Source organism: Grammomys surdaster, unplaced genomic scaffold (assembly GCF_004785775.1).
Source record: "Grammomys surdaster isolate TR1022 unplaced genomic scaffold, NIH_TR_1.0 278, whole genome shotgun sequence".
In the NCBI taxonomy this organism is placed as follows: Eukaryota; Metazoa; Chordata; class Mammalia; order Rodentia; family Muridae; genus Grammomys; species Grammomys surdaster.
The window spans coordinates 6,209,234-6,222,317 of record NW_021604719.1 but is presented as its reverse complement, the minus strand read 5'-3'; positions in this window follow the sequence as shown (position 1 = coordinate 6,222,317).

The following is a 13,084-nucleotide window of genomic DNA, read 5'->3' as shown; positions in this document are numbered from 1 at the left end:
GGTCAATAAAATGATTCTTAATGATAGTCTGCTATCCTCTTAGACAGGAGCCTAGCATAATGGTCATCAGAGAGGCTTAATCCAGCAGTTGGTGGAAACAGATGCAGAGACCCACAGCTAAACATTAGACAGAGATCAGGAAATCCTGCTAAAGATGAGGAGGAAGGATTGTAGAAACCAGAGGTGGCAAGGACACTTTAAGAAAACCCACAGAATCAAATAACCTGGGAACTGCCAACCACAAAGCCTACATGAGTCTGACTGAGGCATTCTGCAGATACGGTTTGGATGTATATGTTTGTCATCTTATAGGACTTTTAATAGTGAGAGTATGGGCTGTCTTTGACTCTGTTTCCTGCCTTTTGAAACATTTCTTCTAACAAAAAGAGAAAGAAAGAAAAGAAAATCACATATACACACTCCAAGTGAAGACATAACTTCTATGCCTTCTCATTAAGTTTAATACCAGTGTTAAACTAAGATAGCTGTACTACAACAGTCCTACAATCTCAGGCAGGAGGATGACAAATACAAAGACAATCTGCTATACACATAGTCATCCTAGTACCAAGAAGGACTATAAAACAAAATCTGGTCTCCACAAAACTAAAACTTCAACAACAACAAAATAAAGTAAAATTTAACTGTCAATAGTTTTAATTTTTCCATTTAGCTCCAATCCTCTTTGTAGGATTTTTTAAAATATAATTTATTTATTTTTTTTCAAATTGTAATTTATACTCATTCACACATGGGTTATGAACACAAAAAGGCAGGATGTGGGGAAGGGGATGACACTGGGGCATGGGTGTTCAGGGGGAATACAGATATTTTTCAGAACAGGGTATCAGCTGGGTGAGGGTTCAGGGGATAGGTCACTATGACTGTGCCTATGATTCATTTGTCCTTATCTAAGTTGGTAATAGCTGCCAAGGCTACCTATTTACATGGTCTATGGCTACTCAGGCTGGTAAATTGTCACAAAATCTGCCTGTTTAAAATAGCTTATAGCCATCTGTTTCAGTGTTTATCCACAGAGACCCATGACTTGGTGTTAGTATACATGTATGACAGGCCTATTGCTGATTTTAGGCCTATAGCTGATTTTAGGCCTTCAGTGTGTAAGCAGGGATGCCCCTGACATCCCCTCCCTTCTCTAAGTACAGACAGGCTGTGGCGAATCTAATCTTGTGAAGGCGGAGATAGAGGCCTGACCTCCAGTAATTGAAGGGGACCTTGTAGTGGCTCCGGTCCCCCTGTCGTTGTCCAGTGAGGCATGAGGGCCATACCTGTCCTGATGTCTTTTTCCTGGAGAGCGGATACTTTTGACATCAACCCCTATGCAGTCAGGCTTGTCCCTCAGGAAACCCAGATAGATATTTTTAACTTTTATTGATATTTCCTTGCAGTGCTTAGCCTCGCAGCCTAAGCAAGAATTCAGGTCGCCTGTCAGAGGGGGTTCTGGCTGGCCCCTCTCTGCATGGGTCTAGGGGCGGAAGTACCCTCTTTTAGGTTGGTTGGAGATAGGTTTTGGGAACACCCTGGATAAAGTAACAACCTCATCTTGAGTCTCGTGGTCCTCCATAGCTAACTTATGATAATGTATCTGAATAGGTTTTGCTACCAAATTATTTATCTGTTGTTTCACAGAGTTAGTCAGCCTATTTGAGGCCCAGGGACCAGAAGAAATAAGCAAAAAGAACCCAAATAATGGTCCCAAGATGAGAGGAGGTAGGGTTGACAACCCTGGAGACGTTGAAAACCAGTTCTTGTACCAGCACTCATCTTTCTCTTTCTCTCTCTGACTTTTCTTAGGGCCTTCTCTGACCTTTTTCATGTTCTCTTTAACCATCCCTGTCTTGTCTATATAAAAGCAATATTCTTCTTTAAGGGCTCTTTGTGGGATTTAAAATCTGCAGATTACAAAATTATATCTTGTTCTTTCCTGATCACATCAAAAACATTCTTTTACTTGGAATTTCATAGTATGATCTTTTACAGTTTTAGAATTCAAGAAAGTATGTATAGCTAAACAAATGCCTTGAAACAAAGGTACGTTTTTCCAGTCTTTGTTTCCATATACTTTCTTTTTTTTCTTGAATATATATTGCTGTTGTTTAATTTCTTTTAAAAAAATGAAAGCAGTGATTTGCATTAAGGTAGGCCAGGCATTTTCAATTGACAGCAATGACCCTGGATAACTAAATCCATCAGAGGCATCCTGTTGCAGATGCGCTATGCCACGTTTTCATTTCCTTTTTGTAAAAGAGGTCACTGTGTCCAATTGCAATGCCTTCCAGCCCAGAGGAGGTTGAAATGTTATTCACCACAAACTAAGATGTATCAGGGCAGTGTATTGAAACATAGTAGAGGGTCTCAACCTCTTTTGACACTTCAGAAAAATTTATCTGGAGACAGAGAGACAATGCAGAAAGCTGACAACTAAACTAAAAGTAACTAGAACTCATCTAGTTATGTGTGATATTTCCTTGTGTGTGTGAATGGAAACTATTTAGAAAGTTGAAATAATATTAAGATACCATTATACTTCCTCAGTAATTGATTATAATATAAAAGCATTGAGAATGATGCATATGCTATGAATTAAAATTGTCTATAAATTATTAAATTGACTGCATATGATAACTCAAGATTGCTAAAGAATGAGATCAACAGATGCTTTTCATTGTAAATACAAGAAATGTGTATGAATTCAATAATATCAAGGGAAGTTTTTTAAAGCTCCCCTTAAAATCTATAAATCAACCTTGGAAGGAAATGTTTTCAAGCCTCTGCTATATACACAAGAAACTCTTGGAGTTGAGATTCTATTTTAAACTCATAAGATAAATGAAGACAAAAAAGTGTTTGGAGTCTTTCCCAAGGGGATTTCAGGGATCAAAATCAGGAAAGTAAGTGAAGGCAATATTACTGAGATAAGGAATTCAGTGTTCAGCCCTGTAATGCAGTTGCACCTTGCATACTACAACAGCGTGACTTAGCTGGACTAAGTGACGGAGAATGACAGACGATTATAAGAACTTGTATCTACTCTTTCACATGGGAGCTGGTTATAGTTCAGCATTATCAGCATGCAATGCTAAGGATTTCTTCTTAGCATGTTGAGTCATTGAAATCTGATTCCCTGAAAGAAAATATCACTTAGGGTTTTTTAAATTATTATTTTAAATATAAGAATGAGACTGAAGAGTTAGGAAAAATTTAAAATTTCCTTGAAAGTGAGATTGTTACATCTGATCAAATAATAAAATGAATCTTAAACAATTTTATCAAGATGGGGAAAATGTTATTGTAAAAACTATTTGGTTTCAATCACAATTTTTAGCTTTATCTTCAAAACATTTCAAGAGTTTTAATTTGCATCTTAAATTTATCAGGACATTTTTCAGTGCATACAGTTAGTTGATACTAGTAGCCTGTATACTCTATTGCTTACTTAAAATTTATTTACATTTTTAAATATATTGTGAGTGCTTTGCCTTCTTGTATGTAAATATACCAACTCCATCACTTATAACCTATAAGTATTATGGGCCATAAGAAGGTATTTGGTCTCCTGGAATTAGAATTATAGGTTGCTGGGAGTTTCCTTGGGAATGCTGGAAACTGATCCAGGGATCCCTGAAAGAGTAGAAAGTGCACATAACCACTGAACCATATTTCCAGTTTCTAACTCACAGATTTTTAATACACTAGAAGAAAAAAACTAGATATTATGAAGCTTCACATGACAGAGTAGATTCTAAACAGTACATAGCAGTATTAGCTCAGAGACCCATTTGAAACATGTAGTATCAGAAATGACTTTCTTATTGTGAGATCATTTTTTTACTTCTGTTTCTCTCCAAGTGTGAATGTATACTCAGAACAAAAGCCTATGGAATTTATAGTAAATTTAGGGTTCAAAGGAGTTTTTGGTTTTTGTTTGTTTGCTTGCTTATTTGGTTGGTTGGTTGGTTGGTTGGTTTTGGTTTGTTTTTTGAAGTTACTTGATAACCCTTTTTTTCATTTCATGCAAAGAACTCATGGGAGACCAATGAGTGATATTGTTGCAAAGATAATTAAAATAAAGATGCCAGAAAAGTGATCACTTCTACCCAAATATTTTATTTTGCATCCTGAAAAATAATGACCTTTCTGAAGAACTTTTCTAAATATTTCATCAGTTCTATTTCATTGGGCTCTATCAGAGCTTAGACAAATTGCAAGTGATATTTGAAGACTTTATGAAACCAGAGGTTATGACATTATCAAGTTTACTCTTTCTCTAGATAGTTTGCATTTACTATTAGTCAAGTCAGGTTAATCTTAGCTTTTGACTTTTATCAAAAGTCCAGTGTTCTCCAGTTTTTAAATCTTTTCTTTTAAAATATACCCTCTCTCTTTCTCTCTCTCTCTGTTTCTCTGCCCCCTGTGTGTGTATGTGTGTGTGTGTGTGTGAGTGTGAGTGTGAGTGTGTGAGTGTGTGTGTGTGAGTTGGTTCTCACAGAGGCCAGAAGAGGCCATTGAATCTTCTAGACCTAGATTCAGAGGTGGTTATGAGCCCCCTAACATGGATGCTGGAAACTGAACTGTGGTCCTCTGAAAGGGCATCAAGACCTCTTAACTATTGAACCACCCCTATAAAACCCCATCTTCATACATTCGTACTCTTACTTGCCTTCATTTAAGTTGAGACTCTCTTTCCTAGATTATTTCAAAGAAAACACTAACTAGTTCTCTTTCTCTCTCTCTGTCTCTCTCTGTCTGTCTCTATCTCTCTCTGTCTCTCTCTGTCTCTCTCTGTCTCTCTGCTCTCTGTCACTCTCTCTGTCTCTCTCTCTCTCCCTCTCTCTGTCTCTCTCTCTCTCTCTCTCTCTCTGTGTGTGTGTGTGTGTGTGTGTGTGTGTGTGTTCCCACTGGTCTGTTCTCCCATACTTCTCCCATATTTAGATGGTAAACTCTTGTTACATTCTACTATTTTTCCCACAAAACTGTATGTGGGCTTAGCTGACTGATTTCTATATCAAGTACAAGTTAGCGTTAATATTTCACAGAGACTGTAGGGTATGAGTTAATCACCATTGTGAATATAATCCCAGTGAGTCAGCATGAATTGTGCCATTTGAAGAGAGATAATACTTTAAGTTCTGTATGTATTTAATATTCAAGAGGACTTTGTCTTAACCTTTCCCTGTATTGCCTAAAGGTGTCTTACGTGATTGCATGGTTCACTCTGAGGCATTCTACAATGGTCTCATAAATCATGGATCTTCAGACTAAAAGAATACAAAACAAAAAATTTTGCCACTTACTTTTTTTAAAAGCACAATTAAAGAGTAAGTCTGTCCCCAGATAAAAGCAAGTAGACATTTACAATGCACAACATACAAAAGCTTAAGATAAAGATAGGCTTTGTGAAACTTTTGACAAAGAATCTGGTAGTGCAAGAGCAGCTTATGACAGTAGATAGAAATATTGAACCCTCAGAGTCAGAAGAAGGCCTGAGTATAACTGTCTTGATGTCTAGACTTGACATGAAATTAAAACTGCAGCATCATAAGATTCAATCCCAGAACTGAGGCAGAACCCCATTGAGGAGTGGTTATAGAGCAGGGCATCAGCTGCCTGGATTTTAGCAAAGAATCTAAGTCCTAATTTATGGTGCCTGAGGTTAGGCAACAGCTGACAATTTACAAGGTTCCTCATATAGGTATTTCTCTCTCCAACGAATAAGCAGATAGTTTATGTTTAGGAACTAGAGTTATTTAACCATGATTGAATGAACAAATGGATATTCAGTAGGTTACTACTTTAGCAACTGAGGTAGAACTCTGAAAAAATCTCAGGAGCAGCCTTAGATGTGTTTGCTGGGGATTGAGAAGAAATTACCACTAGGGATCACACATACATTTGATCTGCCTTGTTCACAAGGGACTTATGACATAGGCAGTGTCTCCAGGGAGTAACTAAAGCTGTGCTATCTTGAACTTAGAGAAGTCCCAAGGCAGAAAGCATCAGTACCATTAGTAAAGAATGCTGTCCTATTTGATATTCTTTATATTTATATCTTAATAAGATATAAAGGAATAATAGGAAGAATCTTTTTTATGAAGGGCCCTATGGGCTAATTAATGATCAATTTAATGACGTACAGGAATTAATAGAGATTCAGGAATTGATAGGGTCAATAAGATCAAGATACACAGTCAACAATAAGAAAATATAAGGATTGATAGAACATATGTTATAGACAGAACTCTAAGATAATCCGATGTATTTCACTATCTAATGTCTTCCCTTGAGTACTGACAAGATCAAGGCCCTTCTTGATTAGATTACATTATATGAAAAAGGTGCCAAGTCGTTGTTTACTGACAATGATTTTAAGTTATATAAAGTTCTGAATAAGCTTCTGGTAGATATATTACAGCTTATCCAGAGGCTTTGAAGAATTAGTTTCATTTCCCAAGCTGAACACATAAGCAGACTCTGAGAGTAAACAATGAAAGCTATGCATGTCTACCAAGAATATGGGTTTCTGAGTCCTACAGATATCTTAAAGTTGTAGGGGATGCCAAATTCTAGGTGAGACAATACCCTGACAGATGGTTTAAACAGATAATGTGGCTACCAAGTCTGTAAGATTAACTCAGGAAATTGTGAAAGGGTAAATATGTATAACTTGCTACACAACATTACACACACACACACACACACACACACATATATATTTTATGCACACACACACACACATACATAGTGTGTGTGCACCACTTTTTCTAACACTTTCTTTTTGAAGTTCCAACTTAACTTTCTATGAAAAGAGAATGATAGTATCATTTAGATTAGTAGTTAGCGTTAGGGTCTGGAAACCAGTTAGACATGATTAAGAGATGAGGCTATTTTGCTTAGTGACTACAGTCCAGGTTTTGAAATTAGACTTTCAGGTTTTCATCTCAACATCACCAATTAAAAACTCCTTTGTCTCTGGCAAGTTACAAATCTCTCATTTATAATTTATTCATTTAGAAACTTGTTATGAAATAATAACATTACTATCACAGGGTAAATAAGTGTTAAATGGGGTGAAACAAAAAATATTCACAACTATCTTTCAAACTATAAGATATCCATAAATTAGCAGCTGTTTAAGGAACATTCAGATAGATCAGAAGTAAAGGAGTCTGGAATGGAGTCAAGGGTGGATCCAGAAGTAGGAACATAGTTATTCATAAACAAATAAAACCAAATCTGTGAATAAGAAATGTAGGCAACTGACACACTTACACTGAACATTGCCATGTGTTCTCTTCTACTCGAAACTTGAACATAGAAACGGTAATCCTCAGTCGCTCTGAATGTGTCCATTTAATGAGAGGAGCTCTGAAGAGTGGTTAAGTTAAATGAGACTGCTAGACTGGGCTCTAATCCAGTCTGACACACAAATACATTAGGAATGCGAGCTCACAAAGCCATCAGAGAAGGAAGCCACCTGCAAGATGGGAACAGGCTTCCAAATGTCACAAAACAAAAGTCCTGCTGATGCTTTTAAAACTGTGGTCCAGGACTGCAGAGTCTGAGAGAGAAAATACATTTCTGTTGTTTAAGACACCCTGCCTGTGGTATTTGTTATGGCAGCCTGAGCTTATTAAGGCAAGGCTCTGCTATTTCCCATTGTGTCTGCTAAATCCTTTCTTCATGCTCCTCTACACTGTTTAGTTCAGCCGTGTGCTGACCTTCCCTGACTGTTTGATGGGAGTCCAGGCTCTATAGCTTACTTGCCTGCTATACCTTTTTCCTTGCTATTTAACTCTGAGATGAGTAAACTTTTCTGTTTCCCTGAACTTTTTAGCATCCCAATTGTTTTCTTAAAAGAAGCCAGACTGTCTGAAGTGAGTTCTGTTTTCTGTCAGGGCCCGCCCGAGGTAGGTAGAGTAATGAGTAAAATACTCAGGGCAAATAAATGTATCCAAGGATAATAGCAAGTTCAGAGTGGAAAAACTAAGGAAGCTGGTAGTAATGGCCCAGTAGACATTACTTGGTAGTAATGTAGTGTTCCAAGTAGATCCTAGAAGATGATGAGAACATTTTTAGGCAAACAGGCACGTCCAAAATTTGCATAGATGTGAAGGATACTCAGAAGCACAGCCATCAGGCTAGAGCCCAAGGAGCAGAAAAGGCCTTTCCTGCAGGAGTCACCCCCAAAAGCATAAAGGCTAAGAGGTCCTGCAATGTAAAGGTGCATTGTATCAACAAGTTCATTTGATTGTCGGTGGGAGAAAATAGGAAGTCTCTAAAAGTATTTGAAGTGTGGTTCTCAAAATATGAGCTGGTTTTCTCCAAACACATTCGGAAAACGTGAAAGGGTCAAAGTCTTTTTAATATACTAATGCTGTGCCTTTCAATTGGTTTGCAGTCTGTGATGTTGATATGAAACTGGCAAGTTGGTCAATAACTTCTGGTATTTTAGCACAAGTGAAGTTGGAGTACTGATCTACCCCAGTGGTCTCTATATTCATTATTGCAGATGGCTCACAATCATAAAGTACTGATTTTGCTCAAAAATGTTCTTGATGAAATACAATCACTATTTTATTTTTTTTATTAAATCCAACTCTTGTGAGCATGTCATTTTAATTCTATGGGTAGGGAGATGAGAACTTCATATAAAGTACTTTAATTTATGTGATAGCTGACTGAACAGAGAAAGTGCTTTGTGTTGAATGTCAAGCTGAACTTGGTCATAGATAGAATTTTGACAGCTAATGGGCAATGGGTGGCTCTTTTGACTTGGGTATTGACAGACACGACCATAAAAGTGAAAGAAGTGAGTCTCTCACTTCAAGGAAAGAATGTAAGTAACAAAAATGGAATATTGAAAAACTGGTTTGGAGGCATGGATGGCTTTTTACAAGTCTTTCCTGAAGACTTTGGTGGTGTTAAAAATTATTGTTCCCAAGTACATTATAATAAACTATTAATCACATTGAAACAACTATGTAATTTAAGAAGTTAATAGTTCCAAACCCACCATTAAAATAGATGGGTAAAACATTAAAATTGAACATTAATTGGTATTCTGCAATATAAAAACATTTGAAAAATTAATATAGTTTTAAACCCTTACTGAATCAAATATTTAAAACTATTCCTCTTTGAGATTTGTTATATTAAGAGTACTCATAATTATCATTAAGGTAATACATCACTTGTTCCTTTCCTCCATCTGTATCTTCTGAGCCTGTATTGTCTTTACAAACTTCAACTGCAGTAACACATTTCCACATACAAGAGGCCGAATGTGTAAGCATTCTGCATTCTGTTGTCTTCCTTTATAGTGAATGTTTTTAAACGTCTCAACTGTTCTTTGAATGCAGTCTATCTTTGATTTCTACTGTGGTACCTTCACTAAACTCCCAGCATGCTGAAACTATGCACATTTTCATACTTTTTGCAAGCTGGTATAAAGTCTCTGATGGAAACTTAAGTTAGCATGGTAACACCCCAGGGAAGAAGTACTGAATAATAAATACATGCAGATGAAAGACACAGAAACTCTTTTGGAGGGATTTTAATTCTTATTTGAACTGTTGAGGGGCCTAGATGTCAATGTTTAAGAATCACTGAAAAAATGGTCACCAGAATAGAATGAGCATAATCTGTATGTATAATAGTAAAGGGTTTCCAAGATACTGTCTTAGCAGATCAGAAGATTGTTCACTCAGTTGAGTTGCTACTGCAACAATGAAGAAACCAAAATGCGAGGCTTTGTAGGAATTCAGTTGGTAAAAATGTAGTAGTATTGGCAGAGGTTCTGTCTCTCTCTCTCTCTCTCTCTCTCTCTCTCTCTCTCTCTCTCTCTCTCCCTATCTATCTCATCTTTCTTTCATCTTTCTTTCTCTATTTCTTTGTTCCCTTCTTTTGTATTGTATACTCTATCTATCTATCTATCTATCTATCTATCTATCTATCTATCTAATCTATGCTGTATCCATTTGTGTGTGAGTATGTGTGTGTACCACAACAATGCATGTAGTGGTCTGAGGTCAGTGCTTTGGGAGTCAGTTCTCATATTTTCCTTTACAACACCAAATCCCCTATTGCTTCTCCTGCTGCCCTGTCTATTGAAGACTAGCTGGGATATGAGTTGCTGGGTAGTTAGTTCTCCTGTCTCCATTTCCCACCCTGTCACAGTGAGTGCTGGAGTGTGAGTGAGTGCTGGAATTATAAGTGCACATCACAACATGCAGATTATCTGATGGGTTCCAGGAACTGAACTCAGATCATCAAGCTGGCATAAAGAACACTTTATACACTGAACCATGTTGGAGACTGATGTGTGACAGGAAAGCCAGACTCTTAAGTGAATATGATGACATAAAGTGATATAATTTTATTTACTTTTTCTTCTTTTTTATTTTTATGTGATTTTATTGAGTATAACAATATGGTTGATTCAGCAGCAAAACTTGTAAAACATTGCAGTTAAGGAATATAGGTATATAATGACAAATTTTCTGTGTGACTATATTTTTAAATAGAGCTAATTCTACAATTTTGTAATCTTATTTTATCAGAAAGTTATATGAATGCAGTTGTCATGAAAACCTTTTTGTTTAATAAACATGTAGTGTTTGAAAAAAATCTTAGAAGCGCATCTTAATAGGAAACAGTGAAATGAGTGTGTCATATGAGGAAGATGGAAATGTATCTATGGAAGTTGTTTTTTCTCAATAAAGGAAAACAGTGTCTGATTTATAATCTTCTGCCTCTGTCTGTAGCAACTGTCTGAGACTGTTCCTGAAGACCTCTCTCCCACGCTTCTGCTGGCCATCTGGAGCAGGCTTTCTATAGCCATTCTACCCCCGCACCCCTTGTGACACTTCTTTCTCCATTTCAGGCCTTCCTGTTTTTTTTTTTTTCCATTTCTGACCTCTCACCTTCTCTCTAATAAAATAATCATGTTCCCCACTGCTTTTCAAATGCTTAGTCATACCCTCACTTTAATGTGGCCATTTGTAACCTTTTCCACCTTCTGCCTAGTAATAGGATGAGATGTCACCTATGAAATACTTCCTCATTTGAGCCTTACAGTTTTATGAGAATTCATGGTCACTGACTTAAGCTCAGTTATAAGTGATGATGGCATGACAAAGTAGCAGTGTTACCATTTTTATAAGCTGATGATCAGAGCATGAAGGACTAATCCTACTTTATAATTTTAATACACTATAGAGTTTACAATCCTCATGGCTGTTTATCACTGGTGTCATTTTTTTTTTCTTTTTGGAGCTTTCTACAACTGGGAGACACATTAAAAGCACTAATAGCATTGTATATTTGATACAGCTAAATGAACAAAATCTCTAGGTTGCTTATGGTCATATTCTGTAGATCCTTTAAGGCTGAAGGAATTTTTAAAAAGATGTTTATTTTTAATTGTGTGTGTGTGTGTTTGTTTAAGGTGAGGCCACAAAAATCCCTGCAGCCACAGATACAGGTTTTGAGAGACCTGATAGGGTGCTGGGAATGGAACTTAGTCCTCTTTAGCAGTAAGTGCCCTTGAAAACCAAGCCTTCTCTCCAGCTACCCAAGGTTTAATTCGGGACCTAGACAGATGGCTCATAACTGGCTAAGCACTGACTGCCCTTCCAGAAATCCCAGGTTAATTTTCAGCACCCACAAGGTGGCTTACATCCATATAGGACTCCAGTCCTAGAGGATCTAGCTCCTTTTTCTGGCCTCCAAGGGCATATGATCCATAGACACACATTCAGGCAAACACAGATATATATAGAAATAAAATAAAAGAAGACTGAACTCAAGACTAATTTCCTCCAGCTCATGTCAGCCGCAAGCCTTAGAAATTCATTTATGAATGTTGGCATGGCTTGGGGATACCAGTGTCCATTACAAAAGGATTTTTATGACTCTTTTCCTTGGTTCAAAGAAAACAAAACCTCTATCATTTCATGTTGTGTTGGTTGGATTTATTAGCTCTTATGAATGTATATAGTTTTATATATACTTAAATACATGTGGTGTTAGTTACAGTTTTACTGCTGTGAACAGACAGCATGACCAAGGTAACTCTTATAAGGACATTTAATTGGGGCTGGCTTACAGGATCAGACTTTCAGTCCATTATCATCAAGGCAAAAACACGGCAACATCCAGGCAGGCATGGTGCAAGTGGATCTGAGAGTTTTCCGTCTTCATCTGAAGGCTGTTAGCAGAATACTGGCTTCCAGGAAGCTAGGATAAGGATATTAAAGCCATGGTGGCACATCTACTATAACAAGGCTACACCTAATAGTGCCACTGGCCAAGCATATACAAACCATTGTATATGTATCTGTATGTATATGTATACACATATGTATACATATATGCATATATTATAAAGATTAGAAGATGAGACAGCAATTTAAAGAAGACATGTCAAAATCTGCAAAGAACTGAAAGAAAGTCTCACACCAATAAATAGAGAAATTTATACAAGAGGCCAAACTGAAGGAGCATGTATACTTAATTAACTGAGTACCAAATAATAAGTTTCAAACATTAATAGGAATATTTGAAAGGTGTAAATCCCTTGCCTGTGTTCAAAGTTAGTAGAATTAGTAAAATGGAATTAAGGATGCAGCAAATAAACATACTTTGGTTGAGGAAGAAAAGAATTTAGCCCTCACAAGAGAAAAAAAATAGTATCCTAAGAGAAATAGTAATCATTGCCATCCATTATTGAAAATAAGCTAGAAGATAATTCCATTTGAAGCGTGCATAATACAGAAGCCTCTGTTGCCTTTTCACCGGTCCCTAGAAATTATATTTGGTGGAAAACTGCCTTGATGTCATATGTATGTGTCACCAAGACAACTGAAAATGTTCAACAGGTACTGTGCTAATGCTGTCTTTGTGGGCATACTTTTTTTTTTATTGGATGATTTATTTACATTTCCTATGTTGTCCCCTTACCCCATCCCCCACCACCCCCTCGGAACCCCCAATCCCCTCGCCCCTCCTCCTTCTTCTCTGTGGATGTAACCTCTATCTACACCCCCCCCACTCCCACCTCCCC